This window comes from Mustela nivalis (genome assembly GCF_964662115.1).
Source record: "Mustela nivalis genome assembly, chromosome: 5".
NCBI lineage: Eukaryota > Metazoa > Chordata > Mammalia > Carnivora > Mustelidae > Mustela > Mustela nivalis.
This window is the reverse complement of record NC_139024.1, coordinates 71,343,236-71,361,824: the sequence shown is the minus strand read 5'-3', so window position 1 is coordinate 71,361,824 and position 18,589 is coordinate 71,343,236. Positions and strand designations below refer to the sequence as shown.

The following is an 18,589-nucleotide window of genomic DNA, read 5'->3' as shown; positions in this document are numbered from 1 at the left end:
CTATCTAAGGAACCTCGAAAGGAAGAAGAAAGAATTTTTCTGCCCCTACAGTTTTGGAAACCTGGATGGGATTTTCACTGGCTAGACCCTACTGGCTCTGGGGCTGCTGCAGCCAAGAGATCCTGGGACCACTGACAAAAAGCTGGCAGAAGGTAAAAATTCTTACCGTGTCAATCTCCAGGATCTCTGCCTGCAGGATCCAATGGAAGTGAGAGTATTTTTTTCCTTTCTTTTCTAACTGTAGGTAGTCTAAAATATTTGTGGAACTAGTTCCTGGGGTATAGTAACTCTTGTAAAGATTTGGTAACAAGTATTCTTGTTTTCTATTTTTTTTTTCTTCCCAGAGATGTTCTTCATTTTCTTTTGTCTGCTTTATGACCAGAGAGGATATTCTCTCTGGTCTTTACCAGTTGGAGGATGTATATTCATCTGAGGAACAGCTGAGTAACCAATGGATCCAAACTTAGGAAATAAAAAGTTTGGGGAGATGGAGACACATTGATTCCCTGGGTTTGGAAAAGCTATTTAAAACTGGGCCCTTTATAATTAGTGTCTCTGCTTTCTTAGGCTAACTCTGGGAGCAATTTGTCTGGACCTTGTGAGGCCTGCATCTCTTGCATTCTCCTTTGGGATACCTCTTGTGTTCATGGTTAACCCACAAAAAGACTTATTGATAATTTGAGTCCTCATTAAGATTAATAGATCCTAGTCATCAATGACCAAATGATGGAACCTTTGGAGAAACTTCTAGATTGAAAAAACTTTTTAGGCAAACCATGAACGACTCTTAACTTTAAGAAACAAATTGAAGGTTACTGAAGGGGAGTTTGGTAGGGGGATGGGAATAACTGGGTGATGGGCATTAAGGAGGGTGCTTGATGTAATGAGCACTGGGTATTACATGCAACTGATGAATCACTAAATTGTACCCCTGAAACTAATTATACACTATATGTTAACTAAGTTGAATTTAAATTAAAAAATTTTTTAAAAATTTAAAAAATAACATAAATGATTTGACACACAAAAAATGTTTTTTAGAGTGATCTGACCTAAGCAATTGTCTTATTGGTACTTATGGAAAGGCTAAATTAAAAAGAAATATATTGGCTAACCTTAGGGACTCTCTTAGCAAGATGAAAGAACAGAAATTAGACAATTTTAGAACAAAAATTAACATTCATATCCAATATAATTCCCATTCTCAAAATTTGGCTCTGATGCAGGTAGACCAATTCTCAGGACCCAAAGGCATCCCGCAGCAATAGCCAAGAGAGTCCTTGGTTATGTGCAGAATAGAAATGAAATGCAAGTCAGCAGGAAGTAAGAGCAGAGTTTATTGGAGATAGAAAGCAGATACAGACAGAGCATCTGGGAGACTCAGAAAGGAAAAGAAGAACTGAGTCTCATCTTTGCTTGGGGCCTAGAGTTTTTACTAAGGACAGTGGTCTGGAGTACATGAACTTTAAAAAATCCAGGAACCGATCAAACAAGGACAAGTGCTTTTTGGAAAAGCACTTGTGTCCTTCGTAAGTTCCTTATACCCTGGAGCCAGGGGTCTTGGTGAGTCAGTGGTCTTGAAAAATATACATTAAGACCTGGCCTGGTCACTCCTTAGATGTTATCTATTGTGCTGGAAAACTCCAAAGAAATCATTAACTTGACCTTTACAAAGAGGACATACATTAAGACGTGGGAGGTGAGAGTGCAGGTCCTGGCAAGAAGAGAAGCAGGAAAAGGAGCAAAAAAAGAAAAAAAGAAAAAGAAAAAAAACTTTTTTTCCACCCCATGGGTTTTCTTCAGTTTCCCTGTCTTAGGTCCATCTACTTATTTTGACTTCCCTTTCCCTAAAAGATTTATAGAGAGCACTCCAGCCCGATCTCCCATTTCAGGTATGTAGGTTAGTCCTGTGAACACTGAGTCAGGAAGTGAATTCAGCAGAAGCTCCTGAGACTGGTGGCAGTTTGCTTTGCTGTCACTCCCAATTCCTCCTATTTTTGGGGGCTCTGGAACCAGGCTCTGCTTCTTTCAGGCCTTCCCATGCCATGTCCTTTGTAAAAGTGTTCTGGAACCTCCACCACAAAGAATTCATGTCCCCTGGGTATCAACAGATCTAAATTATAAAGTTCTTTTGTCAGAAATCAAATCTCCTTGATACAAATAATTAAATTTAGTTGGAAAGCGGGCCAGTCCCTTGATATTCAGGCTATAATTTTGGTCTTTGGGGAATGGGAAATAACATTTTTGTCTTGCAGCTCTCTACAAAACCAAAAATGCGGCTCTAGAAACAGTTCAAAGCTCATCTATCTTTACCAGTTCCAAGCCTCCCTCCACTCATCTCAAAATGCTTGTAGATATTGTAAAATATCAGCATATTGGAAACAGAATTGTCTTGCACTTAAGGAAAGGAAAAATTTAAAGTGTAATTACTCCAGACCTCTGATAATATCCCAAAGTTCCTGGAAGAAAACTGGTATATTTTCTCTGTGCCCCTGTGGTGTAGATTTTCTACATCTTCTCTAGGACTTAAGAGCCATTCCTTGAAATGTAAACATTAGGGAGATGTTTCTCATTAGAAGAAGAAAAAAAAAAGGCAGGGGAGCAGGAAGGTATTTGGAAATCAGGCTAATGAAAAATCTCAGGGGTGCCTGGGTGGCTCAGTCAGTTAAGTCTCAGCCTTTGGCTCAGGTCATGATCCTGGGGATCGTGTCTGCATTGCACTCCCTGCTCAGTAGGGAGTCTGCTTCTCCCTCTACCCCTCCCCACTGCTTTCTCTCTCTCTCACAGAAATAACGAAAGATCTCAAATTTCTTCTCCACAAATGTTAGTAGAAAAGGCTTTAGCCATCTGAGCAAGTGGACTTATTCCAACTGCCAAAAGAATGAAACAAAAAAAAATTGGATCCAACTATTCTTTTGAACTGGTGAGTTTTGTGTTGTGCCTGACTCATGGCTAAAACTTTAAGGCAGTAACTGTGGAGGGTCTCTGTTGTGTCTGTATGTCTCTCTCTCTTTCTACTGTGTGTGTGTGTGTGTGTGTGTGTGTGTGTATAGTGTGTGTGAGCATATGTGTGTAAAATTACATGTGTTTGTTGTGTTATATTTTTCTACTCTGGATCATGTTAGCAAAATTAATTTGTAAAGAGCTCTATTTAATTGGGTTAAAATTAAGTGCTTATAGATTAAATATTCCTAACTTTCTCAGAAATATAACAAACTGACCCAGTGTTTTTCCTGTTTACATGATCTGTAAATATATTTGATATTAGAGTTAGTTTAAGTTCGTTGGTTTAATTAAAGTAGACATGTTCTTAGAGTTATCAGCATTGAATATAATGCAGACATACAACTTTTTTTCTGCCTGGGTTTACTAGTCTAGTAAGTTTATGATATATCTCTGTTTCAAAATTTGTCAGGAAGAAACAGCTTGGGATGATGGCAGATTTTGTCCAACGCTTCATGAGGTTTTCATGGAAAGTCTAAATTAATTTTTGGGAGCAAGTGATTTAAATAGATGTAAGTGGAATAAGTGTTTTTAGGTGAACTTGTCAGCAATAATTATATTGTATGGTATATATACTTAAAATAGCTTTTGTTAACCTTAAAAGTTAAACTGCCAGTTATTTTACCAGCAAAAGATGGGTTTTATTCAGGAATAGCAGAGAATTGCAATCTGGAACAAGCAAGCTGAGGGGAAACCATTGGCAACTTTGCAAAAAAAAAAAAAAAACAAAGTAGAGGAATGCTTTTCAGTTGATTAAGTGTCTGCCTTCTGCTCAGGTCATGATCCCAGGGTCTGGGATGGAGCTCCCTGTTTGTCTCTCTGCTCTGATGAGAGCCTGCTTCTCCCTCTACCCCTCCCCATTGCTTATGCACTCTTTCTCTCTCTTGCAAATAAATAAATAAAATATTTAAAAATATATAAATAAAAATAAATGAATGCTCTCTCTCTCTCTTGCAAATAAATAAATAAAATCTTAAAAAAAGAAAAAGAAAAACAAAATGGGAAGTTTGGAAGGCTATTAAGAAAAAGCCCATTGCAGTAAACTGGGAGCTGGAGGTATAGTGGCTTTTCATTGGCTGAGTTGTGACCATCTCTCATTGGCTGGGCTGTAGCTGGGGCAATGAGGAAAGCCTTTCTCCCTCCTCCGGGATAATCAAGTAGTATCCGAAGTAGCATCCATGTGCAAGGTCTGTCTCTGGTTGCATTTGCAATTAAAGATGAGTGGTGAGGCATGAGAGCTCCCCTGCCCAACCTCCCAATTCAAATTTAATGAGGTTTCTCTTTTTTTTTTTTTTAAGATTTTATTTATTTGTCAGAGAGAGAGCACGAGCGAAAGTGAGCACAGGCAGACAGAGTGGAAGGCAGAGTCAGAGGGAGAAGCAGGCTCCCTGCGGAGCAAGGAGCCCGATGTGGGACTCGATCCCAGGACGCTGGGATCATGACCTGAGCCGAAGGCAGCTGCTTAACCAACTGAGCCACCCAGGCGTCCCTAATGAGGTTTCTCTTAAATCATTTTCACATTTTTTCCTTTTGATTGAGATCTTTTATCGAATGTATTGATGACAAATAGTCATTCTTTTTTTAAAAATTAATTAATTAATTTTTGTGTGTATGAGAGAGAGAGCAAGCTTGAGCACGAGTTGGGGGAGGGGCAGAGGGAAGAGCAGACTCTAGTGAACTGGGAGCCTGATGCAGACTCAATCCCAGGACCCGAGGATCATGAGCTGAACAGAAGGCAGATGCTTAACCAACTGAGCCCCTCAGGTGCCAAGTCAGATTCTTTATACTAGTGGTTTTGTACCTCAGTGCCAGGAAGGACCTTTGCTGGTTGTCAGGTCCTATGTCGGAGTGAAAGTGCTTAGCTGTTAGAAACTACTTAAGGTCATATTTGAGTAAAGGGAAAGTTACGAGGGAGAATCCTCAGGTGTTTCTCATCTAAAGGCTTTTTCTCAAGGTCCTAAGTATTGGGGTTCATCCTGAAACACTAGCATCACCTTAGTGGGTACACCTTTAAAAAGAATCAATAGGCAACCAAAGATGAAACTAAAAATAATTTTGCAAAATTTCTTGGGCATAAGGCTGGCTCAGTTGGAAGAACATGTGACTCTTGATCTTGGGGTTTTAAGTTCACCAAAAAGAAAACAAAAGAAGAGCTTCCCTTTTCACAAGGGCTTGGGAAATACAGACAAGGGCCTTGTCTTTCCATGAAAGAGAAGCAGCAGCAACAGTGAGAAAAAGACGTGGTCTGAATGTCTTGGGAAAGCTGCCTCAGATGTCATCTGCTTCAATTCCAGAAAATCTTTACTTTCAGGTCAGCAGGTCCAGTCAGGGTTTGGTACTTTCTTTACATGTGTCATGTGAATCCAAGAGTCTATTCCCTGGTGTTTGGCAGCACAAAGTTTGGTAAACAGTTCCTGGTAAAGACCTTTCCAGTGACACTGAAGTGTCTTTCTAGAGATGTCTTTTCCTAGGTTGCAAGGCGTGATGCTTATTAACTCCCAAGAGTATGCTGTAAATACATTGCTGTACCAAAGAATGGTTATTTTCAAAAGATGGAACTGGGCCTTCATGCTATTGAAGTCTCTTTCCTGTTATCAACTATGGATAAAAGGAGGTGGGGACCAGGTATATTGGATGTCCTGTGAGTATCTCAAAGTCTGAGAGTCTATGCATTCCAAGGGGGGTGGAGTTGAGATTTAAAGGACCAATAGCAATGTTTTAGTCCATGGTAATTGGAGGGTTTCTGCAAATTTTGCCAACTGAGTCTTAATAATGCCATTAGTACATTTGAATAACTCTGAAGACTGAGGACAGTATGTGTAATGAAAGTGTCATAAAGTAGCATAGACTTGTCAAGGCAGCTGACCAATCAATGGGTTCCCTGATAACTATGTCGTTTGAGAGGGGTTCCCCAGGTGGGATAATTTTTTCTAAAGAATTTTAGCCACAGAAGAGGTACTGGCTTCTGTAAAACAAAAATCTTCAGTCCAGTGATAAAACACACAAACCACGACTAAAATGTATTTATGCCCACGAGATGGGGGAAGCTGCATGAAATTCATATGCCAAACCTCAAATGGTCCATTGGGCAATTTAAAATACCCAGGAGTGTTAAGGACAGATTTCCCAGAACTGTACTTTGGATAGGTGGACAAGCAAAGGTAGGTACTTTCTGAGGTCTTATTAACTTTTCCAACCAACACTGATTCATGAATGTTAAATTTTGTCAGCAGACCAATAGTTTATTGCATGTATAGTTGTAAGTATTGGGAATTTTAGGATTTCTCATAGGGCCATATTGGTATTTGGATAGTTCTTCATTTTTATTGAATCAATAATTATTAGATTTCTATTAATGTTTCTCCTTTCTGGGGACAACTGGTGGGCCACTGTGGTCAATTTGTTTAAATTGTCATTTAAACAAGTCCTCTTGTACTGTGACAGAGGCTTCGCTATTGGTTTCCTTGAGTGCAGCATTTTTAGTGGAAATATCAGTGAGTTGGATTATTCTGATTTCCAGGGAGTTGAGTCTGGAATGTCCATAAATTTTTTTTTTAAGATTTTATTTATTTATTTGACAGAGAGAGATAACAAGTAGGCAGAGAGGCAGGCAGAGAGAGAGAAGAGAAAGCAGTCTCCCTGCCAAGCAGAGAGCCCAATGTGGGACTTGATTCCAGGACCCTGAGATCATGACCTGAGCCAAAGGCAGACACTTAACCCACTGAGCCATCCAAGCGCTCCCATGAATCTTAATAATAGTTTGAGCCACTGGCAAAAGTATGGCATCTAATAAATTTTGGGCATAAGAGCCATTTTTATTTTTATTTTTTTAAATTTTTTTATTTTTAAAAAGATTTTATTTATTTGACAGAGAGAGAGCACAAGCAGGGGGAGTGACAGGCAGAGGGAGAGGGAGAGGGAGAAACAGGCTCCCTGCAGAGCAGGGGAAGCACGATATGGGACTTGATCCCAGGACTCCAGGATCATGACCTGAGCTGAAGGCAGTGGCTTAACCAACTGAGCCACCCGGGCGCCCCAGGAGCCATTTTTAATCTTATTGCCACTGGAGGGAAGGAAAGCTCATTTCCATAACATTCCAAATTCATGAGCTACTCCAAAGCTACCCACTATCAGTATAACTGTTACTAGTTTTCCCCTTGGCTAAAGTACAAGCCTGGGCAAGTGCATGTAACTCAGCCTGTTGGGTGGAAGTAGCCAAAGGTAAAGGTGCTGTGTCAATGACTTCAAAGGAAGTGGTAATAGTATTTCCAGGATGATGTTTGCCATTAAAAAAAAAAAAATTAACCATATTTTTATGTTGGGGGAAGGAAGTAGAAAAGAAACCCCTATAATGGGCCCTACTCAGTGGCAGCTCCTTGTTCCAGAAGGTTAAGGAACTTTGAGGAAGTAAAAGTTGCTTGGAAAAATCCTGATGTAGTTGCTTTGTATGTTGTGATGGTAGAGGGATGAAATGAAGTGTGAAGGCCCCTCATACCCTGCACCTTACCTCAGACTATGTGCTGGAAACCGGGTTCAGAGAAAGTGCCAATCTCATTCCTGCCTCTTGGGATTGTTGACAGCCATAGTGGTAGAGAATGACAGGCAGGAAGAGCAACATGCCCAGCATGTTGGCAAAGATGGCAAGATGGCGAGCAGCATGTCTGTGGTCCTCCTGATCAGCTGGGCTCCCCGCGATGCAGTCTGCATACTAGCTTGATGTTTACCATTTTTATACTTTAAATAAGAATCCTTGGTAAACCATGCAAAATCTGTATTGGTTAGAAAATTTTCCATAGTTATCATGGGGAGTCAAAAGGTAATCTGTCAGGGTTAAGCAGGTATCAGAGGTTTTGTCTGGGGGCAAATGTAGTTCTATTCCGAGATCAGATCCCCTAAGTATCTAATCTGACCTTGAGCAAGCTGCAATTTTTTCGGAGACTTTACATCCCTTTAAGGCCAAAAGGTTTAACAGGTAGATGTTGCCTCCTGTGAATAGATTTTAGAAGGAGAGCAGAGAAGCAAATCATTTATGTATTGTAACAAGGTAGATCCTGCAGAAAACTTTTTATCCTCCAAATCAGCTTCTATGTTTTGAGAAAAATAAGGACTCTCTAGAACCCTGGGGGTATTATTGTCCACGTGTTTTTCTATCCTTCCCAAGTGAAACCAAAAAGATGTTGGCTATCCTTATCAACTGGAATACCAAAAATGCATGGCACAGATCAATCACAGTGAAAATTTGCTTTCACCGGGAATGGATGTTAGTAGCATCTGAGGGTTAGGAACAACAGAATACTAAGAGATAACTGTTGTTTATTGCTCAGAAGTTGTGGACAAACCTCCATCATCCAACATGGGGCTTTCTCACGGGTAAAATAAGAGTATTACAGGGACTAGTGTAGGGGATAATGAGGCCCTGAGACTTGTAATCTTCTATTATGGGCTTGATGCCCTAAAGGGCTTCTTTACCACAAGGCCTTGAATAATTCTGGGAAGAGGTTTTGAGGGATCTTGAATCTTGATGGGAGGTGCACTGTGGATTCTACCTGCATCAGTTGAAGATTTTGCCTATAAAGAGCATAGTAGCTGATTCAATAGGAACAAATGATGAGTGTCCCCACACTCCTCTATAATGCTATCAAAGATGGAGCATAGAACAGTGCTGAAGGGATATTTAATTCTCCTGGTTGGTTATTTTGAATACTATTGTCAGATTCTAGAATTATTTCTCCCTTTTGGAGAAATTCTGGCATGGTGGTTTCTATAAAATCTCAGCCCAATAAATTAACTGGGATGGAAGAGTTAAGGAGAAAAGTAATGAGCGTCTGTCAAAAAGCCTAAACCGAAGGTAATAGTTGCAGAAACAGGAACCCGCTGAGGTTATTAGAGCCCTCCACTTGTTGAACTGCTTTAGTGTCCTGGGGCAGGAGCCGCTTTACAGTGGCAGAGTTGAGCACTGACAACTAGCTCCAGCATCAATACAAACAGAGACTCATTTCCAATTTGAAGAATGGTTTCTCTAAGCTGATGAAGAGAAAGGACTGGGAAGAACCCATGGAGGGGCATGTGGGTGTCTAAGTCAGTTGAGTGCCCCGTCCCACTCTTGATTTTGGCTCAGGTCATGATCTCAGAGTTGTGGGATCAAGCCCCGTGTGGGGCTCCATACTGAATGTGGAGTCACTTGAGATTCTTTCATTCCCTCTTCACCCTCTCAAATAAACAAACAAACAAAAAACCAAAATCTTAAAAAGAAAAAAAAAGTAAAACCCGTGTAGTTCCTCAGAGCCACACCATTGGGAATTAAGACAGCACTGGAAAGACCGGCTAGAGGGCTGAGGACACTGAAGTGCTTCTTAAATTTGTAACAGTCTTTTCCTCATGCCCTGGCCCTTTGTATCAGCAGCAAAAACTAGAAGGTTTTTGGTTTTGTTCAGGGACCTTCATTTGCCAGAGTTGAAAATTGAGAATTTTAGTGGTCTTTCTTTTAGGTGAGTCATCTAGTATGTGAGCAAGCTGGTTTGCCGTAGTAACTAAACCTGGAGTGGTCAATTTCCCATCCTGGTCCTTTTAACTAAAAGAGAAAGATCCCAGCTCAGCTCATTAGTAAACATAGAGTTAAATGCTGCCTGGGTGGATTCAACATTTAAAGGAAGATCAGAACATTCTTAAAAGAATTTAAACTGATTCTAATAGTCATAGACAGTTTCATTAGACTTTTGTGGGCAAGCCTGAATTTTGTTCCAGTCAGCAGGTGGAAAATGCTCTGGTAGTTGAGTGGAGATTTCCAGGGAGTATGCCAAAAGTTAGAGGTCTATTTCTCTAAGTCCTCTTTTGGATGTTTCCTTCAGGCTAGTGTCATCCATTGTTTGACCTGGTTCTCACCAATAAGCATGTGGACTAATTTAAATCTGAGAAACCAGCATGTTAAGTTTGAATAGCTATGTGAAATTCTTCAGCAAACTTATGGGGGTCCTTTGTCACTTTAGGAAACCCCTTCACTATGGCCCACAATTTGGCCCTAGTCTAGGCAACATAAGAAATTTGAAGTTTATTTAGATACTCAGAAGACTTAACTTTAAAAAGGCAGTTTGACTCGGCTTAGCAGAGGAGTGAGTGGGGAGAGATTCAGAGGAAAAAGTAAATTCAGTGGACAAAACAGAACAAAATGGCACCCTGGGGGTGGGGCCTGAGCACAAGGTGGCCACCAGCTGTCTGTAGACAAAAAAGATGGAAAAGGGGGAAAAGGGGCCTTAGAAGCCATTTTTGCCTCTTTGAATTGTTTGCCTCAGTTAATTTAGAAATAGTCTTTTGCAAAAAGGAAATTTAGAATTCTGAAAACATCTGGAAGCCTTGAGATACCATTTAAACTAGCTATCCTGGGCTGTCTTGTGACTCATCAATTAAGGGTCAAAACTCTTGACTTCCACTTGGGTTATCATCTTGTGAGACTGTGTGGTGCTTTGGGCTTTGCATTGGGCCGGGAGCCTGCTTGGTATTCTCTTTCTCCTGCTCCCTCTGCCCCTCTTCTGCCAAACAAAGGTAAAATAAAGAAAATATTTTTTAAAAGTAGTTATTGTATTCAGTATTTTTTTCTTTTCCTTTTCTTATATTTTAAGGAACCATGGCTTTTGGATTCAGTTTTGAGTCAAACAAGTGTAGGGAGATCAAAACTTCCCCATAACAGCCACTGAAGATTTGATTTTCTTTTGGTCAAGTCAGTCCGCTTAGTTATAAATGTGCATACAGAGGGGACCATGGTTTTTAAACATAAAACTGGCCAGAGTCTCAGCTAGGAGTGGGGGTGGGGAAGCATGATCAAGGCATTTTGATGACTGGAATCCTATGTCTTAGAGATTTTTCAGAAACAACCTGATTCTAGAAGGAATCAGACAAAAGGACAGCACAATCCCAAGCAGGAGTTGGATGGAAGGCTAGTACACTTCCAATGGGCACAGTTCCAAAGGGAATAATCCAATCCCTACAAGGAGTCAGATCAAAAGCTAGCACAGTTCCATCAGGAACAGTCAGATTCCAAAGAAGAGTTGGACTAAAAGCCAAATGAGTACTCTCAGAGAACAAAACAAAACACCCCCAAAAGACAAAAAAACACACAAAGGCCTTGAAACGGATCCCAGATAAAGCCTGGATAGCTCAGACACAAAGTGTGGAGCTCGAAATCTGGAAGAAAACTTACCCTCAAACCTAAGGTCGGCAAGAAAGCAGTAAGCCCAGTTGGCTCTTGGGTACTGTAACCTGTTTGCTCACCAGCCTCAGGGCTGTTAGGGATCTTTTCTGCATCCCTAGATGGGCCAACAAGTAATGTTAACCTTAACCATCAAACTGCCAGTGATTTTACTAGCAAAAGATGGGTTTATTCAGGAATAGCAGAGGACTGCAATACAGACAAGACAAGACAAATCATAGGCAAGTCTGCCAAAAATGGAATGGAATGCTCTTTTAGAGGAGAACAGGAAGTTGGGAAAGAGGTTATCAACAAAGTGGAGTAAACTGGGAGCTGGAAGTATAGTGGCTTTTCATTGGATGAGTTGTGACCATCTCTCATTGGCTGGTCTGTTGCTGGGGGGGGGCGCGGGGGGATGGGGAAAGCCTTTCTCTCTCCTGCTGGGATAATAAAGTAGTATGCAAAGGAGCTTCCATATGCAAACTCTATTCCAGTTGGATTTGTAACTGAGGGTGAGTGGTAGGTAAGGCATAAGATCCCCTACCCCCGCATGCCTCCACCCCCGTCAAATCTCCTGACTCAATTTGAGAGAGGTTTCTCGTAATTAATTTTCATACTGTTCCAAAATCTTTTTGGTAAGTTGAAACTTCAGAGTTTTACTAAGTTAAATAATAGAAATTCATTGAATAGAGCATTTCCAAATAAAATAGTGAAACATTAGTTACTGAACAAAGGTTTATCTACATTTGGCTACCTTATTACAGAAAAACTAAAGATAAAAACATCTTGTGCTTTATTGGAAGATTATACTATAAAGTAGCACATGCTTCTAGAAATTACAAAATATTTCCTATATTTGCCAATCTAAAGAATACTGGTATAACAAACAGTTTACAAGTGTTTACTTCTTAGTTTTTGCTAGAAATTGAGGTTTCTGAGTTAAGAATTTAAATTAGTATATGTAACTAAAATATTAGAAATATTAAGCGAAACATCTCCATATGCAAGGAAATTAAGATGTGTGTTTTAAGTGAAGGGAAATATGAGAAATAAAAACACATTTTTATTGAAGAAAAAAAGTAAATTTGTCCTAAAGTAAAACTGGTTATTTTTAAATGGGAAAGAAGAACATCATGGGATAAAATCTGAAAGTTGTAGGTTTTTGGAAGGAAATCCTTAGAAAGGAATTTTATGCATGCTCAGGACTGGCTCAGACTGGAATTAATTTAATTGAGTGAAAGAGCTTTAATATCAAAAGTAAACTAGTACAAAATTAGAATTTGGTTTTCTCTTTGTTAAAAGAACAACATTGCCTTGTATTATTGGTCTGCTTTTGATGAGAGATTAGAAAAGGTTTTATATTATTTTATTTTTTTTTTACCTTTTAAAGTAATCTGCCTAAAAAGCAAAGATTTTATTTTATCAAAATAATTCCCTGTGCTTCATGTTACCTTTATCATCAGGGCTTTAATTACTTATGTAAACCTAATTCTCTTGATATTAAAAGAGCTAAGCTTTGCTCAGAATAATGTAGCCTTATTATATATTTACCTGTGAAGTCTTTGTTGCTTTGGTTACATAGATAACTTAGTGTTGTTTCACAGTGACCTATGTTCCTATTTATTCAAGTATCCAAAACTTTTCATATTTTTGACAAGATTCCCAAAATAAATTCTCTCTTTTTAAAAAAGATTTTATTTATTTATTTTAGAGATAGAGAAGGAGAGAGCATGAGAGCAGGGGAAGGAGCAGAGGCAGGACAAGTAGTCTCCCTGCTGAGTCCAGAGCCTGACACAGGGCTCAATTCCACACCTGTGAGATCATGACATGAACTGAAATCAAGAGTTGGACACCCAACTGACTGAGCCACATAGGCACCCATCCAAAAATAAATTCTAAATGAAGTCTTTTTAGGGGCATCTCGATGGCTCAGTGGGTTAAGACTCTGCCTTTGGCTCAGGTCATGATCTCAGGGTCCTGGGATCAAGCCCCGCATTTGGTTTCTCTGCTCAGCAGGGAGCCTGCTTCATCCCCCTACCCCGCCTGCCTCTCTGCCTACCTGCGACTTCTGTCAAATAAATAAACAAAATCTTTAAATGAAGTCTTTTTAACCTAGAAAAAACTTTGTGATATTCTGGACTATACATGGAACATCTCAAAAAACCCCCAAAACAAAAAACAAGTAAGATACAACAACAAAAACCCCTTGTTAAACTAATTAAGCTTATTTGGTATTTTAAACTACATGGAAAGCATTATCAAAAAAAGTGATACTAAACCTTCTTAGATTATATATTTATTTTATTTTATTTATTTATTTGACAGAGAGAGATCACAAGTAGGCAGAGAGGTAGGCAAAGAGATAGAGGAGGAAGTCTCTGGGAGCAGAGACTCAGGCAGTCTCAGGCAGCAGAGAGCCTGATGGGCTTGATCCCAGGACCCTGAGATCATGACTTGAGCCGGAGGCAGAGACTTAACCCACAGAGCCACCCAGGTGCCTCTAGATTATATTTTTATAGATATATATTAATAAGTGTTCTAGAAATGGTATGAAATTCCTAAAAATCTGCTCTGTTCTGATATAATATTATCACTTGTAATTCTAGTAATCTCAAAGTGCTGTGTGTCAAGGAAATAACCACATTTCCCTGTCAACTGCATTGTAGAGAATTCTCATTAGATCTTTAACCATGGCAATTTAAAAATTTTTATCATTTACAGAGAGTTGTTATTTCACTCTGATGCTTTTTCAAAAGTGTTTGCAAAGTGCCTTATCTTCAAGGAGACTCATGGAAGTTCTTCTAGAATACAGGTTTCTGACAACTGTAAGATTATAAAACTGAACCGGGGTAAGAATTTCTAGAATCAATGGTAAAATTGGGTCTAGGCAGAAAAAACATTTACATGGGACTGAATGAACTATTGAAGATGATTGTAATTTTTGTGACTTTTTGTTGATTTTTAAAATGTTTTGTTTTTCCCAATTATAGAAAAATTATTCTCTTAAGCTGACTATAACTTACAGAAGTTTGGTAAATACACCTTCATGAACAATCAAATATTTGTCTTTTTCTCCCTACCTTGTCCCTCCAGAATCTGGAACTTTCAGTGAGGACTCTTATATTTTCATGGTGGTATATTTATTTCATAAGTTCAGTAAGAATCTCTTCTCCCTGTGATAGGATACAATTGGAAACATCAGTTTTGTTATTGAAGCTTTATGGAATGTTGTATTTGAGAGAGACATGCTCTAAAGAATGAGACAGGAAAATTTAAGGAACTAAGATTGACTTTATGGAGCCAATAAAGCCCCTTGGCAAAACAGCCTGGTACCTGTTTACAAGGTTTCTAGCTCCCTTACCAGATGACGAAAGTCACTCCCTAGCAGGTGCAGGAAACTTTAGGATATTTTGGGGACCTCGAAAAGATTGGAATTCACCCAATATATATGCATTGCATGTGTGTCTAACAGCAGATCCTTGGCTTGGCTTCCTGGCCTTGAGAGGCGTTTAAAAGTTCAATCTAAGTTGTCTTTTGATTTTGTTAACTGTTTCCTTTGCTGTGCAAAAGCTTTTGATCTTGATGAAATCCCAATAGTTCATTTTTTCCCTTGCTTCCCTTGCCTTTGGCGTTGTTCCTAGGAAGATGTTGCTGCGGCAGAGGTCGAAGAGGTTGCTGCCTGTGTTCTCCTCAAGGATTTTGATGGATTCCTTTCGCACATTGAGGTCCTTCATCCATTTTGAGTCTATTTTTGTGTGTGGTGTAAGGAAATGGTCCAATTTCATTTTTCTGCATGTGGCTGTCCAATTTTCCCAGCACCATTTATTGAAGAGGCTGTCTTTTTTCCATTGGACATTCTTTCCTGCTTTGTTGAAGATTAGTTGACCATAGAGTTGAGGGTCTATTTCTGGGCTCTCTATTCTGTTCCATTGATCTATGTGTCTGTTTTTGTGCCAGTACCATGCTGTCTTGATGATGACAGCTTTGTAATAGAGCTTGAACTCTGGAATTGTGATGCCACCAACATTGGCTTTCTTTTTCAAAATCAAAAGACAACTGACAGAATGGGAGAAGATATTTGCAAACAACATATCAGATAAAGGACTAGTGTCCAGAATCTATAAAGAACTTAGCAAACTCAACACCCAAAGAACAAATAATCCAATCAAGAAATGGGCAGAGGACATGAACAGACATTTCTGCAAAGAAGACATCCAGATGGCCAACAGACACATGAAAAAGTGCTCCATATCACTCGGCATCAGGGAAATACAAATCAAAACCACAATGAGATATCACCTCACACCAGTCAGAATGGCTAAAATCAACAAGTCAGGAAATGACAGATGCTGGCGAGGATGTGGAGAAAGGGGAACCCTCCTACACTGTTGGTGGGAATGCAAGCTGGTGCAGCCACTCTGGAAAACAGCATGGAGGTTCCTCAAAATGTTGAAAATAGAACTGCCCTATGACCCAGCAATTGCACTATTGGGTATTTACCCTAAAGATACAAACGTAGTGATCCAAAGGGGCACATGCACCCGAATGTTTATAGCAGCAATGTCCACAATAGCCAAACTATGGAAAGAACCTAGATGTCCATCAACAGATGAATGGATCACGAAGATGTGGTATATATACACAATGGAATACTATGCAGCCATCAAAAGAAATGAAATCTTGCCATTTGCGACAACATGGATGGAACTAGAGCGTATCATGCTTAGCGAAATAAGTCAAGCAGAGAAAGACAACTATCATATGATCTCCCTGATATGAGGAAGTGGTGATGCAACATGGGGGCTTAAGTGGGTAGGAGAAGAATCAATGAAACAAGATGGAATTGGGAGGGAGACAAACCATAAGTGACTCTTAATCTCACAAAACAAACTGAGGGTTGCTGGGGGGAGGAGGTTTGGGAGAAGGGGGTGGGATTATGGACATTGGGGAGGGTATGTGCTTTGGTGAGTGCTGTGAAGTGTGTAAACCTGGTGATTCATAGACCTGTACCCCTGGGGATAAAAATATATGTTTATAAAAAATAAAAAATTAAAAAAAAAAGGTAATCAAAAGTTTAATCTAAGACTCATTAAGAAAAGTTCCAGAAAAACTGATTTAAAAAGGACCTATATAGATAACTGCTATTCTTTTCTTTTTTTAAATTGTTTATTAACATATAATGTATTATTAGCCCCAGGGGTACAGGTCTGTGAATCATCAGGTTTACATACTTCACAGCACTCACTATAGCACATACCCTCCCCAAAGTCCATCACCCAGCCACCCTATCCCTACTCCCTCTTCCCAGAAACTCTCAATTTGTTTTGTGAGATTAAGAGTCTCTTATGGTTTGTTTCCCTCCCAATCCCACCTTGTTTCATTTATTCTTTTCCTACCCCCCAAAACCCCATGTTGCCTCTCAACTTCCTCATATCAGGGAGATCATATGATAAGACAATTGCTATTCTTATTGAACTTATGTAATCAGGCCAAGTTTACTAAAACTTAAATGTTTTGGCAAACAAATTTATCTTAATTTGCCTATTTTTGTTAGAAATGAGGATGATTTTATTTTTATTTGTTTATTTTTTATAGTTCACAGATTTAGTGTGAGAATTAAAAGGAGAGGGTAATAACATGTACTCAGCAAATATTAACATAGTAAACAAGAAATGAATTCCAATATTATAATTATGATGAGACAGTTGTAATATATGCATTACAAGTAACATATGCATGCATACGTAACATGAAATATTTAATATTCAGTAAAATTCTTATATATGTGTATATATTCTTTTTTGTGTATGTATTCTTTTTAGTTAAATATTCTTTTTTTAGATTTTATTTATTTATTTGACAGAGAGAGACAGCATAAGAAAGGGAGCAGCAGGCAGAGGGAGAGGAGAAGCAGGCTCCCTGCTGAGCAGAGAGTCTGATGTGGGGCTTGATCCGAGGACCCTGGGATCATGACTTAGGTCAAAGGCAGACACTTAACTGACTGAGCCACCAAGGCACCCCTAATTTAGCAAATTTTTAATTTAAATTCAATTTAGTTAACATACAGTGTATTTTAATTTCAGGGATAAAAATACAAACTGGAGCAGCCACTCTGGAAAACAGTATGGAGTTTCCTCAGAAAGTTAAAAATAGAACTACCCTATGATACAGCAATTGCACTTCTAGGTATTTATGCAAAGGCTATAAAAATTGTGATTCAAAATGGCACATGCAAGCCAATGTTTATAGCTGCAATGTCAACAATAGCCAAAATGTGGAGAGAGCCCAGATATCCACCAACAAATGAACAGATAAAGAAGATGTGGTATAATATAATTATTATATATACACACAATGGAATATTATATAATAATAACAATTATTATACATCCTATGGAATATTACTGAGCCATCAAAAAGAATGAAATCTTGCCATTTGAAATGACATGGATGGAACTAGAGGGTATCGTGCTAAGTGAAATATTTAATCAGAGAAACAAATACCATATGATTTCACTCATATGTGGCATTTAAGAAACAAAATAGTTGAACATACGGAAAGGGAAGGAAGAATAAAACAAGATAAAGAGAGAGGGAGGCAAATCATAAGAGACTCTTGGCTCTAGGAAACAAACGGGGTTGCTGGAGAAGAGTTCTGGAGAAGAAGAGTGTAGGGTACAGACCTGTACCCCTGGGGATAAAAATATATGTTTATAAAAAATAAAAATTAAAAAAAAAAAAAAAAAAGAAGAGTGTAGGGGATGGGGTAACTGGGTGATGGGCATTAAGGAGAGCACTTGATGTAATGAGCACGCTAGGTGTTATATGCAACTGATGAATCAGGGAATGAGGATGCTTTTAGAGAGAAAATTATTTTAGTAACACACCTTTGTAGGCATTATGCTCTAGTTCTGATGAATTGTCTTTAAGCATTTGTTGTTTGCCTATAAACCAAAGTGGACCTGGAATTCTTCTGGTTTCCTCAGGTATCTATGATTCTTCAAACTAATGTTTCCATTTTTTTCTCAGTCTTTTGATTTGGAACCAGTGAGAACTAAGCCTGCCCCTTTTCCTGGAGCTAAGCAAACTGAAGCTAGATAACTTGGTATGAGCTTCAGTGAAATCATCACAAGAGCTTATCTTTAGACAATCTGAGTGCTTGTTCCTGTGTGGGCCACTCAGAGTTTACCTGAACACTCAATGACATCATCAGAAACATTCAAACTGCAAATGATGCTTTGACCCTTACATCTGTCAATGGCAAGTTCCGTTTCTGGCCTCAGTTCTTGAGCTCAGTCAAGAAAGAATTCAGAGCCAAGCTCTCAGGTAAGCAAGTGTTAACAGCAGTTTAAGCAAAAGTACACCCTCAAGATAGGAACGTGTGCAGGCCCAGAGGTGGGAGCT

The 18,589-nt window shown here is 39.1% G+C and overlaps 2 long non-coding RNA genes across 3 annotated transcripts in view; one reads left to right on the top strand and one right to left on the bottom strand.

Moving 5' to 3' along the window:
- The window catches only part of LOC309864432, a 35,811-nt gene extending 21,513 nt beyond the window's left edge, over positions 1 to 14,298 (bottom strand). Inside the window, exon 1 of the long non-coding RNA XR_014311522.1 lies at positions 14,266 to 14,298. This is a non-coding gene — a long non-coding RNA (uncharacterized lncRNA). The remainder of the gene's footprint in view (positions 1 to 14,265) is intronic.
- Positions 1 to 18,589, top strand: part of LOC309864430 — a 42,015-nt gene that overhangs the window by 12,904 nt on the left and 10,522 nt on the right. The window contains exons 2-3 of one of the 2 annotated variants that reach the window (XR_014311520.1): positions 52 to 152; positions 18,215 to 18,511. This is a non-coding gene — a long non-coding RNA (uncharacterized lncRNA). The remainder of the gene's footprint in view (positions 1 to 51; positions 153 to 18,214; positions 18,512 to 18,589) is intronic. The other variant, XR_014311519.1, reaches the window with a different exon arrangement.